Source organism: Amblyraja radiata, chromosome 1, assembly GCF_010909765.2.
Source record: "Amblyraja radiata isolate CabotCenter1 chromosome 1, sAmbRad1.1.pri, whole genome shotgun sequence".
Classification (NCBI taxonomy): domain Eukaryota; kingdom Metazoa; phylum Chordata; class Chondrichthyes; order Rajiformes; family Rajidae; genus Amblyraja; species Amblyraja radiata.
In genome coordinates this window covers 101507520-101533882 of record NC_045956.1, presented here as the reverse complement: position 1 = coordinate 101533882, position 26363 = coordinate 101507520, and the positions used below count along the sequence as shown (strand labels likewise).

The 26363-nt window shown below is 42.6% G+C and overlaps 1 protein-coding gene across 2 annotated transcripts in view; it reads left to right on the top strand.

Annotated features, from left to right (window-relative positions):
• Positions 1 to 288: 288 nt before the first annotated feature.
• Positions 289 to 26363, top strand: part of rbm47 (RNA binding motif protein 47) — a 219612-nt gene continuing 193537 nt past the window's right edge. For both annotated transcript variants that reach the window (XM_033027537.1, XM_033027484.1), the window contains exon 1: positions 289 to 793. The gene's annotated coding sequence lies outside the window, so the exon portion shown is untranslated. The remainder of the gene's footprint in view (positions 794 to 26363) is intronic.

Here is a 26363-nt window from a genome sequence, read left to right as displayed (position 1 = left end):
GTTAGAGCCAAAGATCCTATAGGATCTTTGGTTAGAGTTGTTTAAACAATGTGCGCGCTCAAATATAAATTGAAATCTTTAAATGGTGTCAGGTTTTTCAATCCTTAACAACTGGCAGAAGGTTGTTCAAGTTTAAAAAAAAAAAATTTTTACGGAAGTGCAGTGTTTTATTCTGTGCACGGGTGTCGGGGGTTATGGGGACAAGGCACGAGAATGGGGAGAGAGAAAGAGCAACCATGTTTGAAAGGCGGAGTAGACTTGATGGGCCGAATGGCCTAATTCTGCTCCCATTACTTGAATGTATTACATTACTGGGGCCTGTTGCTAACAGCAGGTTTTTTTTAATTAAAACTAAAAAAACATCACTGGGCTTCAGTTTCAATGATTTTCCTTGCACCATTTTTGTAATTCCAATTCGTTTGGTTGTTCGAACCACTCAACCCAGCTGTAAAATTATTTTTTAAAAAACACATTCAAAACTTATCTGTAGTTTCTAGAATGGAGGTGGGGGCGAAAGGGCGGGATGATGTTTACAGAGTTTGTTTACAGGAGTAATGTTTGAACTTTATAAAACAATAATAAAGCTAATTATACTGAAGACGCATTTAAAACATTAACGCTTCCTGATTTACTGATTTTCTGATTCACTTCCTCCTTCCCGGGCTCGGTTTTAACCCAGCGCATTATTGCTTTTGCTTTTTTTTTCACGATATATATTAAATCTGATTTGTTTCCGAAGAAACACGGTCACCGAGGCAACGGCGGAACCTGCCACCCGTGAGTTCGGTCGCAGGTACAGATTTTATAAATCTTAATTTAAGCGACTAATAGAATTGTTTCAGTACCAGCTCGAACACTAGACAGCATTGTTGAATTTAGAACTAATATTAATCATATGGACGGATTTTTAAATCGAAGCTAAACTTAATGTCCTTTGCACCAGTGTCGAAATATTGATACGTGTAAAAATTAAAGAGCGTCATTCTTAAACAGCATTTCCACAACCAAAGCAGAAGCTCGCGAATTCATCTTGTTTGGCGGAAAGGATTTTCTTTTTTAAACAACTATCATTATACTTACTGTGTACGTAATGACCGTGTTTATTAAATGTTAAAAGCTGAAGCATAATATTGCAGCAGTTTTTCCGCCTATTGTTTTGTTATTCCAGTTAAATGGAACGTGACGGTTGGTAATTGATGGGTATTGGTGACACATTTGTTATCACCATGGCAGAGATAATCGATCGCAAACTTTACTTCTTATGAGAACAAAACTATTAACGATTTATCTTATTGTTTTGAAAGGCTCCTCATAATAACACATGAATGCGATTAATTCAAGAGAGAATGTAGAAACAAAAAAACTGCAGATACTAATTTATACCAAAGATGGGCACAAAGTGCTGGTGTAACAGCGGGCCAGGCAGCACCTATGGAGAACATGGATAACTGAAATTTCGGGTTTGGACCCTTCTTCAGTCTGAGGAAGGGTTCCGACGCGAAACATCACCTACCCTTTTCCTCCAGAGGTACTGCCTGACCCGCTGGGTTACTCCAGCACTGTATGCCTATCTGATTCAAGAGGGAGTTGGCCTTGTGAGAGATAATAGCTACAGGGAAATGGGTAGAGGGGTGGGATTAAAAATCAAAATCGACTGCAGATGCTGGAAATTTGAAACAAACCAGAAATATTAAAGGTAGCAACACAGGGACCATTTGTGGAAGAGAAACAGAATTGATATATCAGATCGGAGGCCCTCTGAGAGTGGGAATGTGATTGGTGTGATAGTTGTGAAATTCCATTGACTCATAAGGTCATAAGTGACAGGAGTAGAATTAGGCCATTCGGTCCATCAAGTCTACTCTGCCTTGAAATCCTGGCTGATCTATCTCTCTCCTAACCCCATTCCCCTGCCTTCTCCCCATAACTCTTGACACCTGCAATAAACATGAATCTATCTATCTCTGCCTTAAAAATATCCATTGATTTGGCCTCCACAGCCTTCTGTGGTAAAGATTTCCACAGATTCACCACACTTTGATTAAATAAATTCCTCCTACTTAAAGGAACGTCCTTTAATTCTGAGGCTATGACCTCTAGTCCTAGACTATCCCACTAGTGGAAACACATCCACTCTATTCACGCCTTTCACTATTCGGTAAGTTTCAATGAGGTTACCCCCTCATCCTTCTAAACTCCAGCAGGTAAAGGCCCAGTGCAGTCAAATGCTCATCATGTTAACCCACTCATTTATGGAATAATTCTTGTCAACCTCCTCTGGACCCTCTCCAGAGCCAAACATCCTTCCTCAGATATGGTGCCCAAAATTGCGCTCAATAATCCTAATGTGGCCTGATCAGCGACTTATAGAGCCTCTGCATTACATCCCTGTTTTTGTAACACAAACTGTTGTAGGAACTCAGGGTATCACGCAGCATCTGGGAAAGGAAATGCACGGACAATATTTCGGATAAGGAATCTTCTTAGACTAGTTGGAGTATGGGAAAGAAATCTGGAAAAGAGAGATGGGGATGGGACATATGTGTGGGAAGGAACGGCAAATTGACAGACTCGTGATTAGTAAGCAGGGCTCGAAATGAGCGGTTGCCCGGGTGCCAATGACCATCCAAAGTGATCACCCTATCCACCTCGCATTGATTCTCCTGTCACTCCCCATCCATCCTACACTGATCCCCCAATTCATCCTGTACTGACCCCCCCTTCCCATCCATCCTGCACTGCTCCCCCCATTCATCCTGCACTGCACCCCCATCCATCCTGTACTAACCCCCCACTCATCCCATACTGACCCCCCCTCCATTTACCCTGCACCAACCCCCCCATCCATCCTGTAGTGATCTCCCTATTCATCTTTCACTGACCCCCCCCATTCATCCTGTACTGATCCCTTCATTCATCCTGCACTGATCTCACGATCCATCCTGTACTGACCACCCCCCTCCATTTATACTTCACCGATCCCCCCGATCCATCCTGTAGTGATCTTCCCATTCATCTTTTATCGATCCCCCATTCCTCCTGTACTTCCCCCCCCCCCCATCCATCCTGTACTGATCCCCCCCCATCCATCCTGTACTGATATTCCCATCCATCCTGCACAGATCCCCGCCCGTACTGATCCCACCATTCAACCCCACTGACATCCCCCGCGCTCTCCCCTCACAATTTTACATACTCCAACCAACACGCACTAATTTACCTGCCTCAATCCATCCATTCTGCACCGATTTCCTTCTCAAACCACCCCTCCCCCGCCATGTATCCACCCCGCACTGATTCACACACACCCCTCCCCGAACCTATTGTGCTAGAATTGTCTTCAGAGCGAACGGAATGCAATCAAATGTGTTTTAATTCCCAATGTTATTTTTTGTTTTAGTCCATAAAGATGGATTAATTAAATTATGAATACGTGAAACATTAAAACCGCAGTGTTCGATTGTCACTGCTACCGTTGACACGTTATTACAGAATTCATTTTAACGGCAAATCAATGCTCTTGATATGGAGTATCAGTACTGTAGTTATTTAATGAGCAACATTCACAACTATACGTTGCATTTATCCAGGTTTTACTTCTACAGTCGGTCATATACATCACAAATTTGGTCAGGAGATATTTCATTTGAAATTTTAACGTGAATTCTGAAGTGGGAATGTTGGAAACAGCGTTTTATCAATAATTTTTTTTAAATCTGGTGCATACAAACTGGGTATCTTCATTGCTGTTCACAACACAAACATCTAATCTGAATGTCCGGTAATTTGGTGTTTTGACACCTTTAAACGTATTACCAAAGGAACATTTGCTGCAGTTATGTCCTTTGGCCATCTCTTGTCAGTTAATGTAATGTTTAAACTGTCAGATGGATATAGTCGGTTTTAACAGCTATTATCATAAAATGCCAATAGACAATAGACAATAGGTGCAGGAGTAGGCCATTCGGTCCTTCGAGCCAGCACTGCCATCCCCAATCAGTACCCCGTTCCTGCCTTCTCCCCACATCCCCTGACTCCGCTATTTTTAAGAGCCCTATCTAGCTCTCTCTTGAAAGCATCCAGAGAACCTGCCTCCACTGCCCTCTGAGGCAGAGAATTCCACAGACCCACCACTCTCTGTGAGCAAAAATGTTTCTTTGTCTCCGTTCTAAATGGCTTACTCCTTATTCTTAAACTGTGGCCCCTGGTTCTGGACTCCCCCAACATCGGGAACATGTTTCCTGCCTCTAGCGCGTCCAAACCCTTCTTGTATGTTTCAATGAGATACCCTCTCATCCTTCTGAACTCCAGAGTGTACAAGCCCAGCTGCTCCATTATCTCAGCATATGACAGTCCCGCCATCACGGGAATTAACCTTGTAAACCTACCCTGCACTCCCTCAATAGCAAGAATGTCCTTCCTCAAATTAGGGGACCAAAACTGCACACAATACTCCAGGTTTGGTCTCACTAGGGCTCTGTACAACTGCAGAAGGACCTCTTTGCTCCTATATTCGATTCCTCTTGTTATAAAGGCCAACATGCCATTCGCTTTCTTCACTGCCTGCTGTACCTGCATGCTTACTTTCATAGACTGATGAACAAGGACCCCCAGATCCTGTTGTACTTCGCCTTTCCCCAACTTGATTCCATTTAGATAGTAATCTGCCTTCCTGTTTTTGCTACCAAAGTGGATAACCTCACATTTATCCGCTTCATCTGCCATGCATCTGGCCACTCCCCCGACCTGTACAAGTTACCCTGCACTCTCATAGCATCCACCTCACAGTTCACACTGCCACCCAGCTTTGTGTCATCTGCAAATTTGCTAATGTTACTTTGAATCCCTTCATCCAATTCATTGATGTATATTGTAAATAGCTGCGGTCCCAGCACCGAGCCTTGCGGTACCCCACTAGTCACTGGCTGCCATTCTGAAAGGGACCCGTTAATCCCTACTCTTTGTGAAATTTCTATCCAACCTGTATATTTTGTTATGGATAAATTATGTGGGAAGCAAGAGTGTTTCTGTGCCAATAGCAATAGCTATAGCCATGTCATGATAATTTTCAGTCCTTCACAGAAAACGTGCTTGCATCAATTTGTAGTGTGCATGGTTAAACATATATGTTACCATGGTCCAGGATTTATTGACACAGATTGATTTTATGCTGAATAATCCAACCTCATTTTTGTTTGGAAGTGGAAAGAACTAATAGAAATTACATTAATTACAATGAGTTGAGATACTGTATTACAATTTATAATGTAATTGTGATATATATCATGTCTTGATTGGTGAATATGTTTAGTTTGTGACTTTATTTGAAGCAGAAATAATATGTGAATGTTTCATTGAGCATAATTCCGACTGGTAACTATGCACTGCGTCCGAGCACATTATCGCACGCGTCATGCAAGCCGTCTTAAATGACCACCTAAACTGTCATTTGGCAACCTAAAAAGCTGCCTTGAGAGCCCTGGTAAGGGTGTTAAAGGTTACGGGAGAAGGCAGGAGAATGTGAGAGGAAAATATACATCAGCTATGATTGAATGACGGAGTAGACTGGATGGCATGAATGGCCTAATTCTGCTACTATGACATTGACTTGCCTGCTCACCTATCCTATCAATATTATTTTGTGTGCTCCTTGTGTCCCGACATCGCGCGGGGCTCCAAAAATCTTGCACTGTTCGAACATCCCGCGCGACAACGGCCTGTCGGCCCACAGCCGCTTTGAGGCCGTACGCACCGTCTTGACGTCGTACGCAGCGTCTTGATGGCGTACGCCTAGCGCGTAGCGTTGCGCGACGCCGTGCGACGTCCAAATTCAGTCGGCCCGCCTCCTGCCCAGCTGATTGGTGAGTATGATGTCGGGACCAGCCCTGCACAACTCCATATGCCTCCGAGGTTCAAATTGGGACCGGCCCCGCGAGGCCGTTCGCCCCAAGCGACCACGTTTGGTCGCGCTAGACGCATGCAATCGCATGATGGTGGGACAGGCCCTTTACTGATTGCCAGTCGAAAAAGTACCCATTTATCATCATGTCCTGTTTCCTGTGATCCATGTCATTATATTATCTCCAATACCCCACGTTTGTGCGGTAACCTTTTGTATGATATTTTATGGAAATTACGCTATTGAATGGTGGGATGAATATGAGCTCATCTCACCACAATCAAATAGTCAAATGCTTAGCTGATTTCAAAATGTGAATGTGAAGCTCAAAATAGTGTTGGAAGCATGCATGAATATGAGTTTTTTTATACACCTCATTCATTAACTAGTTAAAACAATTGTGCATGTATTTTATCATTTGCAATATGATAAACATGGGAACATGACTCAACTCCGTCATTATGGCTGATAATTTCTCTCTAACATGCCCACTGATGCCCAGCAATCTCTGACCTATGTCTGCTGAAAGTTGAAAAGGAACATTCAGAATGATATTTACAACCTCAAGTCGCTGCATTGAACGCAAAGATAAGCCTTGTGTAAATGATAGAAGGTGCACTCCACTTCATAAACTTCGACATGCCTAAATTGTCAGACACCTTCTGCATCATATGTGAAATAACCTGCACTTTCCTTACTGGTTTCCCAGTATCACCAAAAAATCCATAAAACCGGGGTGGAAGCAAGTCATCCTCAATTCCAACCAACAGTCCACGAAGAAGAAGATGGTTTCTTTGCTACTTCCCTGTAGAAATAGGGTGGAGGAAGGGGGTGTGTGGGTGAAGGGCGGTGTGTGGGGGAAGGTGGTTGTGAGGAAGGGGGGGTGTGAGGGAGGGTGGGGGGACAGGAGTGGTGGGGGAAGTGGGGGGGGGGGGGGGAAGGGAGTGTGGGAAGCTCGCACTCTGCTCACCCCGCATCTTCAGCTTTCGGCCTCACGCAGCAGCTCCCGGTCCCACGCCGACTTCACTCAGAGGCTTCCGGTTCAACTTAACAGTTCACGCTGCTCATGGACTCATCCCCTCCTCTTTATTCTCCACGGATGCCTGAAGCGGCGCTACCTTCATGGTGACTGACAGGCGAGAAGACCAATCTGCTGATTACACGATTACTTAAACCTTCATAACCTTTCTAATATTTCACCGATCGGAACAAAACTTGGTGCACCTGGAGCAGAGGAGAACGGTGAGTAAGGTGGCGAAAAAAATCTAGCGATATAGGTTACCTTATTTGCGCAAACTAAAAAAAACGCAAACCGAAGTGGTCAAGATGAGAGTTTTAGTAATAGTATAGAAGAGAGATGGTATATTAAAGCCTGAAGTATAAACAACAAATGCCATTAGCAGGTCAGACATGATTTATCATTTCAGGTCAATATCCTTACAACAAAACAGAAAAGTTGGAAAAAATGGGAAGAAGGCAAAGGACAAAAGGGAAAATATATGGAAGGCAGAAGTGATTTAAATGGAATGAGAATGCAAAGAGGTGGACGGTGGTAATAAGAAGTAAATAAATAAAACTGCAATATAGCAACGCACCGTCAAATTCCTTGTATTATACATACTTGGCCATTACCATTTTATTCTGATTCTGATATAGAGTGATACAGTGTGGAAACAGTCCCTTCGGCCCAACTTGCCCAAACCGGCTAACATGTCTCAGCTACACTAGTCACACCTGCCTGCGCTTGGTCCATATCCCTCCAAAACTGTCCTATCCATGTACCTGTCTAACTGTTTCTTAAACAATGGGATAGTCCCAGCCTCAATTACCTCCCCTGGCAGCTTGATCCATACACCCACCATCCTTTGTGTGAAAAAGTTACCCCTCGGATTCCTATTAATTCTTCTCCCCTTCACCTTGAACCTATGTCCTCGATTCCTCTACTCAGGGCAAGAGACTGTGCATCCACCCGATCTATTCCTCTCATGATTTTGCACACCTCTATAACATCACCCCTCACCTTCCTGTTCTCCAAGGAATAGAGACCCAGCCTACTCAGCCTCTCCCTATAGATCACACCCTCTAGTCCTCGCAATATCCTCGTAAATCTTTTCTGAACCCTTTCAATCTTGACAATATATTTCCTATAACATGGTGCCCAGAACTGAACACAATATTCTAAATGCGGTCTCACCAACGTCCTATAAAACTACAACTTGACCTCCCAACTTCTATACTCAATACTCTGACTGATGAAGGCCAATGTGCCAAAAGCCTTTTTGACCACCTTATCCACCAGCGACTCGACCTTCATGGTGGAGCGGCGCTCCCGTCGGGGCGGCCCAGCTCGAGGGAGGTATGGCACTCCTGTCGGGGCGGCCCAGCTCGAGGGGGGTACGGCGCTCCCGTCGGAGCGGCCCAGCTCGAGGGAGGAACGGCACTCACGTGAGGGCGATCCGGCTCGGGGCTGGAACGATGCTCCGGTGGCTGGGACGGCGTTCTGGCGGCGGTGACCTGAGTCCGGGGTTCAGCCGCGGGCCAGCGTCTGCGTCCGCTGGACTGGAGGGCGGCAGCTTCGACCACCCCGGGCCGCGGTGTTTGAGCCGGCCCGTTTGCGGGGTTCGGTGAGCCACGGGACTGTTTGTACCATCGCCCGGTGGGGTATCGCCTCAGCGCAGAGGGAGAAGAGGAGGGAAGAGAATGCAGCCCTAAGATTTTTGCCTCCACCACAGTGAGGAGGTGCTTGGAGGACTCACTGTGGTGGATGTTAATTTGTGTTTATTGTTGTTTATTATTGTATTATTGTATGTATGACTGCAGGCACGAAATTTTGTTCAGACCATAAGGTCTGAATGACAATAAAGGAAATTCTAATTCTAATTCTTCTAATGGAACCATGCACCTGTGCTCCTAGATCCCTCTGCTCTACAACACAACCTAGAGGCTCCCATTCACTGTGTAGGTCCTTCCCTTGTTAGATGGCCCAAAATGCAACACCTCATGTAAATGCAGTGCATTAATATATATATATATTATATATGTATATGTGTGTGTGATATATATCACCATCAGAGACACATACAACTCTGGCCACGCTCTGATTTCACTCCTGCCATCGGGAAGAAGGTATAGGAGCCTGGAAACTGTAATGTCCAGGTTCAGGAGCAGCTTCCTTACAGCCATCAGGCTATTAAACACTACAATTTTCAGATAGGCTCTATGTAGATTTGGGGGCATTATTTTTTATTTTGCACCATTTTTGTTTGTTTATTGTTTGTTAGTATATATATGTATACTAATGTACTGCATTGTTTATGCTTATATAAGAACGTCTTCGTTCCTGGGCATTCGAGTTGCTGAACCAGGCCATGAAGCAACCAGTCAATAAGCTCTCGACTGTACACCTGTAGACGTTCCAGAGAGTATTCGTTGACATACCAATTCACCTCAATCATCTAAGGAGGTAGAGGCATTGATGGGCTTTCTTTGTGATTGCATCGATGTGCTTTGTCCAGGACAGATCTTCAGAGATATGCATGGCCTGGAATTTGAAGCTTTTGACTCTCTCCACCACTGAACCTTCAATGAAGACAGGTTTGAGGAACCTCTTCTTTCCTCTTCCAAAGTCCAGAATTGGTTCCTTGATCTTACTGACGTTGAGAGCAAGGTCTGGCACCATTTAGTCAATCGATCGATCTCCCTCCTTTACTCTAACTCATCGTCATCTGTAATTCGTCCAACAACGGTGGTGTCATCGGCAAACTTGGAGATGGAGAGCGAGATGTAAAATTAGTGACTGGTAAGGAAAAAGTCATCCTGAATGGAACTGTTTGACCAGAAAGTTACTATATCTGGAAGAGGCTACATTATAATGAATACATCTAGTGTATTAACTTAAAAGAAATGCAAGTAAATTATGTTTCATTTGAGAAGAATAGTTGGCAGCTTGTGAATCATAAGGGAAGAGGTAATAATAATAATAATAATGGATGGGATTTATATAGCGCCTTTCTAATACTCAAGGCGCTTTACATCGCATTATTCATTCACTCCTCAGTCACACTCGGTGGTGGTAAGCTACTTTTGTAGCCACAGCTGCCCTGGGGCAGACTGACGGAAGCGTGGCTGCCAATCTGCGCCTACAGCCCCTCCGACCACCACCAATCACTCACACACATTCACAGGCAAAGGTGGGTGAAGTGTCTTGCCCAAGGACACAACGACAGTATGCACTCCAAGCGGGATTCGAACCGGCTACTTTCCGGTTGCCAGCCGAACACTTAGCCCATTGTGCCATCTGCTGTCCTGTGTAGAAGTGTAGAGGTTGCATTCCTGCAGTTGTAGAGGTTGCATTCCTGCAGTTGTGTTGGAGGGTGCCTGGGGAATAGGAGTGAATATTGTTGGGGATGGAAAAATAAACCAATGCATCCGAGAAGGAACAGATGCACCAGAATGCTGAAAGGGAAGGGCAGGGGAAGATAGGTTATGTGGTGAATCAACAGTCCACAAAATGGTTTCCACATTGACTAGTTTCACTTTCCTCAGAACATTTTGCTTCATTGTTGATTTGTATCACATAAGTACCAGGCGATTCGTGTTTCTTTTTTGCTCTCGTCAGGGAAATCTGAGGTAACTAGGTAAATGTCAAGAGAAGATGCAAACATTTTGAATGAGTCATTTAACAGAAATAGACTTTAATGTATATTTTGAACTGCACAGGCAATTTTGCTGCCTATTAGTTCTAATATATTTGATTTATGATTTACTATTATTCAAAGGAAAAGCAAGTAAAATGGTTTAACGATATGGAATACGGTAAGGATGAATCTAATGTTCTGATGTCTATGTTTCTCATTAGCTTTGATACTTTGTTTTCAATGCCCCACAAAAGTCACAAGCTACTTCAATATTTACAAAATGAACTATTTTGTTAAAGAACACTGTGTCCTGGACAGTGAGTAAAGATATGGTTTGAATGGCTAGTTGGCTTCGGAAAAAAAAATGTGACCGCTTTCAAGATTGTTCTTGGATAAAAAAATGTAATCTATAAAGTTCTATGTAAAGGTAACATCATTTCAGATGTCGTTCACCGTGCTCTGCATTTTAAGAATTGTATTCTTATTTAAGAAACTTTAAACATTCTGAGTCAGATGGAAGGCAGAAATAAATATTGGAATATTGAAAAGGCATCCTCATATTAATTGGCATTTAGATAATTCTGTCAAGGCTTGGTGACATAAGATATTCATCAAAATTAGTAAAGACCTAATTAGACAGTGACTTCTGGCATTTCCACATGCAGTTAACACAAAATCAGGATGCTACTAATAGAAGTGTCCATTATTAAGAACAGTGTATGAGGTCACTTAGAAAATTACTAAATGTTTAGTCAAAGTAGTATGTTTATGAAAGAGATTTAGTTTATGAAAAGCAGACACAAAATGCTGGAGTAAATCAGCGAGGGGACAGGCAGCATCTCTGGAGAGAAGGAATGGGTGACGTTTCGGGCCAAGACCCTTCTCTCCAGAGATGCTGCCTGTCCCACTGAGTTAGTTACTCCAGCATTGTGTGTCTACCTTTGATTTAAAGCAGCATCTGAAGTTCTTTCCTACATAGTTTATGAAAGTGCTTACATTGGAGATATAGCATGGAAACAGGTCCTTCGGCCCACCGAGTCCGCACCAACCAGCGATCCCCGCACATTAACACTATCCTACACACACTAGGGACAATTTACACTTATACCAAGCCAATTAACCTACAAACCTGTACGTCTTTGGAGTGTGGGAGGAAACTGAAGATTTCGGAGAAAACCCTCGCGGTCACGGTGAGAACGTACAAACTCCATACATACAGCACCCGTAGTCGGGATCGATCCTGGGTCTCAGGAGCTGTAATGCAGCAAATCTACAGATGTGCCACCGTGCCACCCTATTTCATTTACTCATTTATAATTTAATTTATTTAATTAATTTCATCAATATAAGCTGAACAGATGGAAGAGAATTTGAGGAGATAACATGTAGGACACTCAAAGGATTGCAGTGGATGTAGTATATCCGAATTATCATAAAACAATTTATAAGCTGTCAAAGAAAGGACTATTATATAAAATATGGTTGGTAGGAGGTTGAGTGATATTATTAACACTAGTGAATAATTGGTTAAGAATAAAAATATTTTCCCACAGTATTAGCCCACAGCCAGCAATGGACCGTTTCCTCGATCATCGTTACTGTTTTGTATATCTTTCATTTATTTGTTCTATATCACCGTCTATATCTCTTGTTTCCCTGTCCCCTGAATCTCATTCTAAAGAAGGGTCTCGACCCAAAAAGTCACCTATTCCTTTTCTCCAGAGATGCTGCCTGAACCGCTGAGTTACTCCAGATTTTTGTGTATCTACAATATATCAAAGTTTTCATATGCTGGAAGGTGATCAATGAGGAGGACACAAGTGTCTTCACAGGGATAGAAAGAAGGTTAATTGAGTGGACAATATGTGCAGATTGAGTATAATGTAGGAACATCTGAGGTTGTTCCTTTCGTTAGCAAGAATGGCAAGTAATATTGTTTTAATGCTGAGCAACAAGTAAATGTTGGTGTACAAGTGGGAATCATTATATAGCAAATGAAGGAAGAAATCAGTAAATAACCAGGAAGGCAAATGGTATGGTGGTCTCTATTATCAAGAAGTTGCAGCAATTTTAAAGACCTCTTGTGAGACCATATCCAGATGACACAAGACATGCAGACAATCTGTTGTATCGTAAACCCTGAGAATCATGCATGCAAGTGAAACTTGAATCCTCTTATTGTCTCCTGCAACCTGCAGTCCAAGATGTTGCTGCCAAGACCATCCATAACTAGACCTAAACTGTCTATGAAGCAGCCAACAAGCATGTGTTCCCCGAAAAATCTCCTGGTCAAAGTGAATTTTCTCAGTGTTTAACTACATCAAGAACCACCCAGAAATTAAACGATTCCCTGATACCAATAACAAGAAAGTAACCTATTAATGCAGCATTTCTAAATATTGCTCTGGAGGTATCATGCTGCTGGTTATCTTCAAGTCATGCTATGTGAATGCTACATGTGGGGATTGAAGTGTTGGGATGGGGCATATCAGAAATCAGCAGGACTGCATAGCATGTGCAGGACAATAGGTAAATAAAATATATTGTTTTTATATGATCCCCTTCTCCTATCCAGACATTGCATTTCCATTTGGAAATATTTGTGTGATCCCTGTCTGTCCTTTTGAGTACTTTGTGGGACATCAAAGAGATATTTTTAATACTTTACACCAGTGGTTCTCAACCTTTTTTCAGTGATGTACCCCCTGTGAAATATTTTTTCAACCAAGTACCCCCTAACCAGCGCAAAAATATAGGCCTACATATATGTAGGCCTATATTTTAAAATCTCACGTACCCCCTGGAGTGCCTCCACGTACCCCCAGGGGTACGCGTACCCCAATTTGAGAACCACTGCTTTACACGAATGAAAACAAAATGTAAATGATTGGACATAATGCTGAGATATAAAGATCAAAGTAGTCAGAAGTTAAGTTCCTGCTTTCTGCTGTTTTAGCTTATCTCAACTGAGAGATATTATCTGAATGGTGGCCGATTAGGAAAAGGAGAGATGCAACGAGACCTGGGTGTCATGGTACACCAGTCATTGAAAGTAGGCATGCAGGTGCAGCAGGCAGTAAAGAAGCGAATGGTATGTTAGCATTCATAGCAAAAGGATTTGAGTATAAGAGCAGGGAGGTTCTACTGCAGTTGTACAGGGTCTTGGTGAGACCACACCTAGAGTATTGCGTACAGTTTTGGTCTCCTAATCTGAGGAAAGACATTCTTGCCATAGAGGGAGTACAGAGAAGGTTCATCAGACTGATTCCTGGGATGGCTGGACTTTCATATGAGGAAAGACTGGATAGACTCGGCTTGTACTCGCTAGAATTTAGAAGATTGAGGGGGGATCTTATAGAAACTTACAAAAATTTTAAGGGGTTGGACAGGCTAGATGCAGGAAGATTATTCCCGATGTTGGGGAAGTCCAGAACAAGAGGTCACAGTTTAAGGATAAGAGGGAAGTCTTTTAGGACCGAGATGAGAAAATCATTTTTTACACAGAGAGTGGTGAATCTGTGGAATTCTCTGCCACAGAAGGTAGTTGAGGCCAGTTCATTGGCTATATTTAAGAGGGAGTTAGATGTGGCCCTTGTGGCTAAAGGGATCGGGGGTATGGAGAGAAGGCAGGTATGGGATACTGGGTTGGATGATCAGCCATGATCATATTGAATGGCGGTGCAGGCTCGAAGGGCCGAATGGCCTACTCCTGCACCTATTTTCTATAGAAACATAGAAAATAGGTGCAGGAGTATGTTTCTATGAGAGCAACAAGGGATATACTCTCGGTCTCAGACATGGTCCAGGTGGGCTTAAATACTGATATGGTATTGTAAAACTCACTTCATAATGGGCAAGGACAGTATATTCAAGATAGACACAAAGTGCTGGTGTAACTCAGCGGGTCTGCGCTTTGTGTCCAGTACTCCAGTACTTTATTTCTATCTTTGCTATAAACCAGCATCTGCAGTTTCTTTCTACACAGGCAAGTATATTTATTTTGATTATCTCTCATTTAACATTAGTATAATATTAAACTGTTTAAATTTTTATAATATTATTACTGGTCTATGCTCACCAATATGGAGAAGGAACATTCAGGTATGCACTGATAACCTTGAGTCCGTGTGTCCAGAGCACATAGAACCACTGGATGAATGGCAGAAGGAATGCACCATCTTCTAAACCACTCACTCACTTAACCTGCACCATATGTGGCAGAGACTGCAGGTCCTCCATCCGTCTCATTCGACACCTCAGAACCCATAGAAGTGTAGTTCAAATAAAAGTCCCATAAACCTGGGACCACCCAAGAAGAGCAAGTCTATAGCTTGGAGGTACACTAAAATGCTGGAGAAACTCAGCGGGTGCAGCAGCATCTTTGGAGTGAAGGAAATAGGCAACGTTCCTGGCTGAAACCCTTCTTCAGACTGATGGGGGGTGGGGGGAGGCGGGGAGAAGAAAGGAAAAAGGAGGAGGAGGAGCCCGAGGGCTGAGGGAGAGGTAGGAAGGGGAGGAGACAGCAAGGGCTAACAGAATTGTGAGAATTCAATGTTCATGCCACCAGGATGCAGACTCCCCAAGTGGAATATGAGGTGCTGTTCCTCCAATTTCCGGTGTTGCTCACTCTGGCCATGGAGGAGGCCCAGGACAGAGAGGTCGGATACAAAATGGGAGGGGGAGTTGTGTTGTTCTATCCTTGTTCGATTTGCTGGCTTTACCTTGCCCTAAACGTTATTCCTTTATCATGTCATCAAAGGGTCATCAAAGAGGTAGATAATAGTTCAGCACTGCTCTCTGGTTGTGGTAGGATGATTCAGTTGCCTGATAACAGCTGGGAAGAAACTGTCCCCAAATCTGATGGTGTGCTTTTCTGCAAGTCAATAGCTGCCAAGGACAATGGAGAATGGCGGATGGGTTGGATCAAGGCATACAGGTCTTGAGGGAGAGTCCCCGACTGTTGAGTGCACCTTCTGGTGCCCTGCTATTGAAGGTGGCATGACACCACAATCCCATGTCCAGCTGGAGAAGTCCAAAGATCAAATGGTATTCAACTACAGTATATTCACGGACACTTCAATCTTTGCAGAGGACTGCCAGCAGTGTTTCCTATTTAAAATTGAAAAAATATTGTGGATGGTTTCTCAACAGGAAAACCTGTGTCTTGGGCTGGTGTGTGCGGCTGCAGCTGTAACATAGAAACATAGAAAATAGGTGCAGGAGTAGGCCATTCAGCCCTTCGAGCCTGCACCGCCATTCAATATGACCATGGCTGATCATCCAACTCAGTATCCTGTACCTGCTTTCTCTCCATACCCCCTGATCCCTTCAGCCACAAGGGCCACATCTAACTCCCTCTTAAATATAGCCAATGAACTGGCCTCAACTACATTATGTGACAGAGAATTCCAGAGATTCACCACTCTCTGTGTAAAAAATGTTTTTCTCATCTCAGTCCTAAAAGATTTCCCCTTTATCCTTAAACTGTGACCCCTTGTTCTGGACTTCCCCAACATCGGGAACAATCTTCCTGCATCTAGCCTGTCCAACCCCTTAATTTACATGTAGGTCACTACTTTAGTATCACGTATTTTTGGTTTTGCTGTGAGTTTTCTGTGACGACTCCAACCTACAACCTTTGATCCAATTTCTGATGTTAAATAATTAACACGTTCTCACACAATAAGGAAATGAAACCTATATTCAGGTAAATCATGAGTAGAAGTGCCCAGTCTAGTTTTGCAATGGGTGGGGTTTGAACTGGATATGGTTGCAAACACTTGAAAACTGGTTCAAATAGGCACAACTCTGAGGCAAGCAAGCATGCCCAATATGATACAGAAACAAAAACAATCAAACCACCACCTCACCTAAATGTTTGGCAGCTGTTTGTGTCTTCATTACCCTTTTATTTGATTGGGAGCAGTATGGAATAGTTCGATTGAATACAAAGAGGAATATATCTTACAGAGGCCCTGCAATAGATCCAAACTTTGGGGAAGCACTTTATTAATTGGAGATTCTCAAAATCCAAATTGTACCATGTGTTCTCAAGGTTATGTGTCTCCCTGTCAGCATTCTAACTGGTCTTTGCTTTGGTTTTTTTGGACAACAATATAATGGTATATGGACACACTGATCTGTTTTGTAGTAAATGCCTACTATGGTCTGTGTGCTGAAGCAAAGCAAGAATTTAATTGTCCTATACAGGGACACATGACAATAAACTCACTTGAACTTGATGAGGAGCAGCAACAGAACTCATTCATATGAAACATTAAGCATCAATCCAAAGTCACAAAGTGCTGGAGTAACTCAGCTGTTCATGTTCTCCAGAAATGCTGCATGACCCGCTGAGTTACTCCAGCACTTTGTGTCCTTTTATATACTGTAAACTAAGCATCCTTGTTTCTACGAAGATCAATATATGTTTTGATCAGTGCAGATTAAAAATATATTCTTAAGTAGCAGTTTTGTGCATAGTCTGTGGCACAATTTATAAACAATTATGGTTCATTTATCTTCAGGTCCTTATGGGTCACTTCGGCAATATATGGTGTTTATCTTAACTGCAAATTATACACAATAGTGGAGCCTTTTGGAAAGTAATCAATTTTCACCTGACAACATCCCACCTACAACAAATGAGGTTCTGACCAAATATGATTTAATACTGTTGTTTCTGGGATAATTGTTGGTCAGATCTTGCACTTCTTTGCTATTGTTCTCTAACTCAGTACTGAATATGCTCAGCACTCTACTGGAGTATAAAACAAGAGGATTTGTAAGTGGGATTTGAAACTCACTCCTCAGACTGCAAACACAGCTACAAAGCATTCCCCAGATGTAAATTCTGTTTGGTGTAGAGAATTGTTTCATTTTCTTACATGTTACTGTATTATAAATATCTTTGAACACAATATTAATTGTTAGGTCATTGGAGATGAGCAATTTCCATTGTTCAATTATGTTGTTTCGAATTCCAAATTTCTTATACTGGGCTGCTTTTCAGTCTCTGAATATGATTTTTGGAACACATCCCAGGCATTATACTGTTTGAATGTCTTACTCAGATGGCATTGCATGTTGCTGTATATTCTTTGCAATGATGTTGTAATATGATGGGTGTTTAATGCTGGATTTCTTCCTTACGATGACAAATTGGAAAATTGTGAGCACTGTCTTTTGATTTATGATTTATCTTTGAAGCAGGCTGCAGCATGAGATAATATGGTTATGACATTATTGACATTATTTCCCAGTAAAATCTCCAATCTCCGTTGGTAAAGTCTGTCCAATCTCACTTGAAATTACTTCTTATCTTTACCAAGTACGTCCACTCCAAAGACGTACAGGTTTTGTAGGTTAATTGGCTTTGGTAAAATTGTAAATTGTCCCTAGTCTGTGTAGGATAGTGTTCGTGTCGCTGGTCGGCATGGATTCGGTGGGCCGAAGGGCCTGTTTCCGCACTGTATCTCTAAACTAAAAATCTCTAAACTAAACTATCAAGAAGGAAAATGGATAATAGTGGTGAAACAAACCAGGCCCAGTGCCAGAGGCAGCCATGTTATATCTCTGAACAGAACATCCTCGAGAGAGAGAAGGTGAACAGCTGGCAGTAGTTGTGCACGTAGGCACAAACGACATCGGGAAGAAGAGGAAGGAGGTTCTCCAGCATGACTTCAGAGAGTTCGGAAGAGACTGAAATGCCAGACTTCTAGGGTGGTTATCTCTGGATTGCTTCCAGTACCACGTGCTGGTGAGGACAGGAACAGGGAGATAGGGGATCTGAATGTGTGGCTGAGGGGCTGGAGCAGGGAGCAAGGATTTAGATTTATAGACCATTGGGATCTCTTCTGGGGTAGGGGTGACCTGCACAAAAAGGACGGGGTTACACCTTAACTGGAGGGGGACCGACATTCTGGCAGGCAGGTTTGCTAGGGCTACACGTGTGGGTTTAAACTAAATAGTGGGGGGGAGGGATTGACAAATTGGGAGTATAAAGATGAAGGGGAAGTGTCTACAGGAAAAATTACAAAAGATTCTCGAATTAATGGGAATGAAAGCTCGAGAATGGACAACAGAGTAAGGTCAGGGCCAATTGCGAACGGTGCGAGGGGGGAAGCGAGGGGGAGGTCAAAGTATTGTATATGAATGCACGAAGTATAAGGAATAAAGTGGACGAGCTTGAGGCTCAGTTAGAAACTGGCAAGTATGATGTTGTGGGAATTCCTGAGACATGGCTGCAAGAAGGCCTGGGCTGGGAACTGAATATTCAAGGATATACCTCCTATCGAAAAAACAGACAGGTGGGCAGAGGGGGTGGGGTTGCCCTGTTGGTGAGGAATGAAATTCAGTCCCTTGCAAGGGGTGACATTGAAACAGGAGATGTTGAGTCAGTATGTTTAGAACTAAGGAATTGTAAGGGTAAAAAGCCCCTAATGGGACTAATCTACAGGCCCCCCAAACAGTAGCCTTGACATAGGGCGCAAGTTGAATCAGGAGTTAAAATTGGCATGTAGCAAAAGTAATGCTGTGGTTGTTATGGAGATTTCAACATGCAGGTAGACTGGGAAAATCAGGTTGGTACTGGACCCCAAGAAAGGGACTTTGTACAGTGCCTTTGTGATGGATTCTTAGAACAGATTGTATTGGAGCCTACCAGGGAGAAGGCAATTCTGGATTTAGTGTTATGTAATGAACCGGATTTGATAAAGGACCTCGAGGTTAATAAGCCATTAGGAGGCAGTGACCATAACATGGTCAGGTTTAATCTACAATTGGAGAGGGAGAAGGGTAGATCAGAGGTGTCAGTGTTGCAGTTGAACAAAGGGGACTATGGGGCCATGGGGGAGGAGCTGGTCAAAGTTGACTGGAAAGATACACTAGCAGGGATGACAGTGGAAAAAAATGGAAGGTATTTCTAGGAATAATACAGAAGGTGCAGGATCAGTTCATTCCAAGGAGGAAGAAAGATTCCAAGGGGAGAAAGGGACAACCATGGCTGACAAGGGACATCAGGGACAGTATAAAAATTAAAGCGAAGAAGTACAACGTAGCAAAGATGAGCGGGAAGCAAGAGGATTGGGTAATGTTTAAAGAACAACAGAAGATAACCAAAAAGGCAATACAGGAAGAAAAGATGAGGTGCGAAAGCTAGCTAAAAATATAAAGCAAGATAGCAAAAGCTTCTTTAGGTATATGAAGAGGAAAACAATTAGTTAAGACCAAAGTTGGACCCTTGAAGACTGAAAAAGGTGAATTTATTATGGGGAACAAGGAAATGGCAGATGAGCCATTTAGAACGGAGACGAGGAAACACTTTTTCTCACAGAGAGTGGTGAGTCTGTGAAATTCTCTGCCTCAGAGAGCGGTGGAGGCAGGTTCTCTGGATGCTTTCAAGAGAGAGCTAGATAGGGCTCTTAAAAATAGCGGAGTCAGGGGGTATGGGGAGAAGGCAGGAACTGATTGGGGATGATCAGCCATGATCACATTGAATGGCGGTGCTGGCTCGAAGGGCTGAATGGCCTACTCCTGCTCTTATTGTCTATTGTTTATTTGATCAAGATAGTTAGGTCCTTTTATACCCCAATAAGAACTAAAAAAAATAAAAACAAAGGTAATTTATTAACAAAATCAGCAGTCAATAAACAGGGTTCATTTATGGTTTGAGTATTTTTTGGCCCAGAATCTCCAAAGGGTGCAAACAAACATCGTTGTTGGATTAATTCTACATAACTAAACTGACAATGACCCAGAAGCTGCAAGGTCTGAAGAAGGGTTTCGGCCCGAAACGTCGCCTATTTCCTTCGCTCCATAGATGCTGCTGCACCCGCTGAGTTTCTCCAGCATTTTTGTGTACCTTCGATCTTCCAGCATCTGCAGTTCCTTCTTGAACACAGAGTAAATTATTCAGTGTGTCATTGTGGAGTTTCTTAGAATGCCAATTAGTTGCCACAAACAGAATGAAATTTACAGTAATCTGACAAGAAGTTTCTGTGGGGAGTGTCCCACGAGGAAAGCCAAGAAGTTAGGTGAAAAGAAGAAATGAAATTGAAATATGCAAAGACACTTCAGATGTGGGTGTCTAGTGTTGAGGCTGCAGGTTGTCGATTGCACCCTACTACCCTGAAGCGAAGAGATACTGAAGTCCTTTACTTCACTTATATAAAGTCGTCAATTGCATGAATGCAGGAAGGACTTTGACAGATTTCTAAGCTATTAATAGAATAATATGATGGGGAAGGAAGTAATTCTGTCCATCACACCCTTGTCAGCATTTTGCAATGTGTCTTAATTTCTTGCTCCTTCATCAGAAATATTCAAACCTTTCCTTTTCAGATATATTTGCTACCTTATGAAGGTTACTTTTGAGCCTGCTTCTAGCACTCTTTCAGACAATGCATTCCAAATTAGAGCTCCTAGCTACTCAAATAAAATCTCCTTAAATCTTCATCAGTTGGCCTGAATCAGTGTCTCCTGTTACTGTCCCTGCTGCCAGTTGAAACACTTCTTCATTATCCACTTAATCTAAATGCTTCTTAAATATGAATATTATTTTTAAAAAACATCCCCTTAACTTTACCCACTCTCAGAAGATCGATCTCATCTTCTGTAGTTTGCATGTAACTAAAGTCCCTCACTCTTGGCATTATTCTAATGGATCTGCTTTGCATGGTCACTAACAGCCCAGTCCTTGTCCCTCTTGCTGTTGAGATGCCCAAGAAACAAAGCCTTCCCACTCTGGAGAATGTATAAAATGAAGGTAGTGGTGTGCTGGAATTTTGTTTTGTAGCGTGATGAATCTCTGGAATATGCTACCACGGAGGGTTATAGAAGCTAGATCATTGGAACTTTTTAAAGAGGAGGAAGATAATTTTTTTCAAAGATTAGGGTGTTCATGGCAATGGGGAACTAGCATAGAAGATAAGCTTATACCTGTGGCCGATCAGCCATGACTGTATTGAATGGCAGGGCAGATCTGCGGGGTGAGGTGTTCTACTCCTGTTCTATTTTTTAGTATCCAACATTTTCTCACTCTCTTCTTTTACCACTGGACTTCTTTGTGTTTCAACATTTGTCAATTCTATCTGGATATCTGTCTCCACACTTCTTTAGGATAACTAAAGATCTTTAGAATCATAATTCTAAAGATTCATGATTCTGAGAGAATAAATTGTCCTCGTGGAACCCAATGGGTCAGGCAGCATCTGGTTTTCACCGTCCTGCTGAGTTCCCCTCGGCAGTTTTTAATTGCTCAAAATTCCAGCATTTGCAGTTTCATGTGCCTCCCAAATCCTCCCGGACAATCCTTCATTTGGAAAAGATGTTCCCAGTTCTACACATCCCCATGTAGGGAAAATTATTCTCACCATCCATCCTGCCAATCCTCCTGAGAATCTTCTATTTCCAAGGGATGTCGGCTCAAATGAACACCTTTGCAGTCTTTAATAGGGAGTAAGTTTGATGGGTGAGGGGGTGATTGCACAGCCTGTCAAAGCTCTCAAGGCTTCCTAATAATTTATGAATGTTCCTAATATTTAAGAATCTACTTATCTGGCAGAGACTGAATGTCATTACTCAGCTTGGAAACCACCAGCCACAGTCGCTTGTAATATTGTCCATTAAGTAAATTTAACACCAAGAAACACATGGTTGAGCTGTGAGTGCTGTTTTTATGATTCTAAGTCTACTAAAAATGTGGATTATGGCAAGCTGTTTCACCATGATTAGAACAACAGGAGAGATGGATTTGACCTGGCCTTGAAAGAATATTTATGGCAAAATAAGTGTGTTTATTGAGAACACTGTATTAACCAATGAGTTGGAGGTGGGGATCAGGGCTATAATCTGTTGAATTGAATTGGAAACATTTTATTAGCCAAATATGTATACATACAAGGAATTTGCCTTGGTGCTTTGCTTGCAAGTAACAACACGATTTACAGTGGACAATTAAAAATAAAACATTATAATTTAAACATGTGAAGAATAAAATAAAATACCAGAGCACACGGAGGCTACAGACTTTTGGCTGCCGCTCGTGGATAAAAGCTGTTTTTATGTCTGGCTGTGGAGGCTTTGACAAGCCGGAGTCGCCTTCCAGTGGGAAGTGATTCAAATAATTTGTGGCCAGGGTGAGAGGGGTCAGAGATGATCTTACTTGCTCTCTTCCTGGCCCTTGCAGTCTATTGTACCTTAGTCGATTTACTCAGAAAATAGTTACCTTCAGGAGCCAGGCAAACAAAACCCATAGCATCTTCCAATAAATTCCAGTTAATTTTTCCAGAATAATATAATCTGTAAAGAATAGTTATATGGAAATTATACACATAAATACAATTTATGTGTATAATTAAATTGTATTATACTATTGTATTATACTTAATATAATTTATATTGAGCATAAAATATTTAATATAATTGTAGTGGTGGTGAAATTACTAAAATTGATTGATGTGGACTGCTTAGTCAATTCATGCTGACTGCCTACTGTGTTGCACTGTATTTTATGTTATTTTTTCTAAGTATGCATCTGTTGAAAACAGCCTTTGGAAAACAAAGCAGAACACAAAGTGCTGGAGTAACTCAGCGGATCTAGAGGGAATCAATAGGCGGTGCTTCAGATCATAACCCTTCTCCATTTCTCCAGAAATGCTACCTGACCTACTGAGTTATTCCAGCAGTGCGTGTTTTGGTGAAACTTCCAAAATCTGTGGTTCCTTGTGTCTCCTGGTGAAAGACTTTAGTCTCCTGGGAACAAGGGCCTTTCAGAAAGATAGAGAAAATGCAGGTGGGATTTAAATGGGTTGGAGCAACCCAACAAGGCCAGGTGTATGGGAGCCCTGATGAATTTAAGGAAGAAACTCAATTGTTTTCTATAAGACTACCTCCTACTTGGTAGCGGACTAGGTGGGCAGCCTGATCATAGTGTTAAAGCCGATTGTGTGAGGGGATCTTTAATGGGAGGTTCATAATGAGAAGCCCACAATGAAACGAGCAGTAGAGAGCCTGCTTTTAATAGGGAAGGCTGAGGCCCATTATAGGAAGGGCTGGTGGAAGGGTATGTTGGTGACCCATGACTGAGATGGTTGGGGAGAAGGTACCCAAACCATCTCATCCCTCCCCCCTCCCACCAGAAGGGGCGTGGCCTTCATGGCATGATTGACAGGAGAGAGAATCTCAACATTTTTTTAAACACCAATAACTCTTTTATTTTTCATCGATGGGAAAAATCCTCGGCACCTGATGAGCGGAGGGGGACTGAGTAATCTGCTTGAGGGATTACACCAGAACATCAGTCTTCTGCACTCAATATTGAATTCTAAACTTTAGGTAACCTTGATTTATTAGTCCGTATCTTTGATATTGGCTCAGCCTGTCATTCTGTCCCACTGAGTTACTCCAGCATTTTGTGTCGATCAGATAACCTTGTTTGCTGCTTTCCCCATGGAGACATCCCCCACTCATTCCGTGGTCTGATGTTACTTTTATCTCTTTCCCAGTTTTGAGGAAGGATGTTAGGCTGGATACATTAAATCTGTGTAAGAAGAAACTACAGACCCTGGTTTACACCAAAGATAGACACAAAATGCTGGAGTAACTCAGCGGCTCAGGCAGCATCGCTGGAGAAAAGGAATAGGTGATGTTTCGGGTCGTGACCCTACATCAGACTTTGGTCTCTATGATCAGGCTGCCCATCTGGTCTGCTGCCAAGTAGGAGATAGCCTTATAGAAAATAACTAGACTAAGTGGGACCCGTTGGGTCCCAGCATCACACGGGAGGGCTGGTCCCCCAACGCAATATTCCACCTCTCCACCAATTCCAATATTGGCGGCCAGTGGGGGGGCCTTTCTGGAGCGCTAGTATGGGTGTTGTGGGCTGAAGGGACTGGTTTCCAGAGGGCTAGTATGGACGTTGTGGGCCAAATGGATTATTGGGCTGGCGGCTCAGTCACTCAAGCTTGTTGTGCTGGCAGCTCACTCACTCACGGCTGGTGGGCTGGCAGTTGACTCACGGTTATTCCTTGAAATTCCATTTCAAGCAGGGTGCAAGGCCACCAAATTCAAGTGCAGTTTCATACCATTTCAAGCAGGATGCATGGCCACTAAAGACAGCGAGTCGTGACCTCTCCCTCCTCCATCTTGCAGATACTGAGCTACGCCCACACTTCTGGGTTTTATAGTCCCTCCCCCCTCCCACCAGAAGGGGCGTGGCCTTCATGGCGTGATTGACAGGAGAGAGAATATCAACATTTTTTTAAACACCAATAACTCTTTTATTTTTCATCGATGGGAAAAATCCTCGGCACCTGATGAGCGGAGGGGGACTGAGTAAGATGGCCCAAAATCAGAGCCGTACGTGGTAGCGTTTTTTCTAAAATCAATATAAAGCGCAAACAGGAAGTGGTCAAGATTAGACTTTTAATTATATAGAAGGCAAGGCAACTTTAATTAGGCAAGACAACTTTAATCCCGCTTGGAGTGCATACTGTCGTTGTGTCCTTGGGCAAGACACTTCACCCACCTTTGCCTGTGTGTGTCCTTGGGCAAGACACTTCACCCACCTTTGCCTGTGTGTGTGGATGTAATTATGTGAAGCACTTTGGGGTCAATGCAAGTTGACTAAAAATGTGCTATATAAATAAAGAAATTTATATAAATAAAGAAATTTAATTAGGCAAGGCAACTTTAATTAGGCTACACAGCTTTAGCATTTCCAAACCAAAGGCAACACAGCTTTAGCATTTCCAAACTATATTTTCAAACCACATTAAGGGCACTAACAGGTCAGTAAAACCACTCACAGTTTAGTAGACATGTGTTCAGTGTTATTCACAGCTCAGACTGAGAGACGTGACGCTCTCGCTCCCCCATCTTGCAGAGACTGACTGAGGCACTCAACACTTCCATGTTTTATAATCCCTCCGGAAGGGGCCTTCAGGAGAGAGAATCTCAACATTTTTAAAACACTAATAACTCTTTTATTTTTCTTCGATGGGAAAAATCCTCTTGTCCTGCGCAGCGGAGGGGGACTCTGAGTAAGATGGCCAAAAATCGCAGCCGTAAGTTGCAGCGTTTTTCTAAAATGAATACACAAAACAACAGGAAGTGGTCAAGGTCATTTAGTAATATAAGATTGTGGTAGATTGTGGTTCACCATCAGGGTTTCCATACACCTGGCCTTGAGTTGTTCATCCAATTTTAATCCCACCTGCATTTTCTCTGTTTTTCTGGTAGGCCCTTGTTTCCAAGGAGACAGCAGCCTTTTACCAGGCCCTTGTTACTAAAGAGACACAAGGAACGGCAGATATTGGAATTTTGAGTATGATGAAGGGTCTCAATGTGAAACATCACCTATTCCTTTTCACCAGAGATGCTGCCAGACACACTGAGTTACTCCAGCATTTTGTGTCTATCTATGTTAATTCTTTTTCTGTTTCCACAGATGTGGCCTGGACTGTTGAGTATTTCCACCATTTTCGGGTTTTTGTAATGAATAGGACTCATTGTTATGTTAAACATCATTATCATTGCTATTAGAAGAATATCAGGATGTTAAGAGGTGAACTCCTAATAAACTTTGGTCACTTTTCCAACTCCTACATTATTTTGTCGACATTAGATGTGACAATTATCCTTGCGACATTTCTTTCGTGTGCAGCTAAAACTGATGCTTTTTCGCCTCCGCTTTAAATTCTTAGTCTCTAAGGCAGAATTGCAACAAGGAGCTTAGAAAAGTGATTGCACTTCACCCATGAGGAATGCTTAAGAGAAGGAAGTAGTTCTTATGCATAGTGCTTTTTTTGCTGTGTGTCTACTCTCAC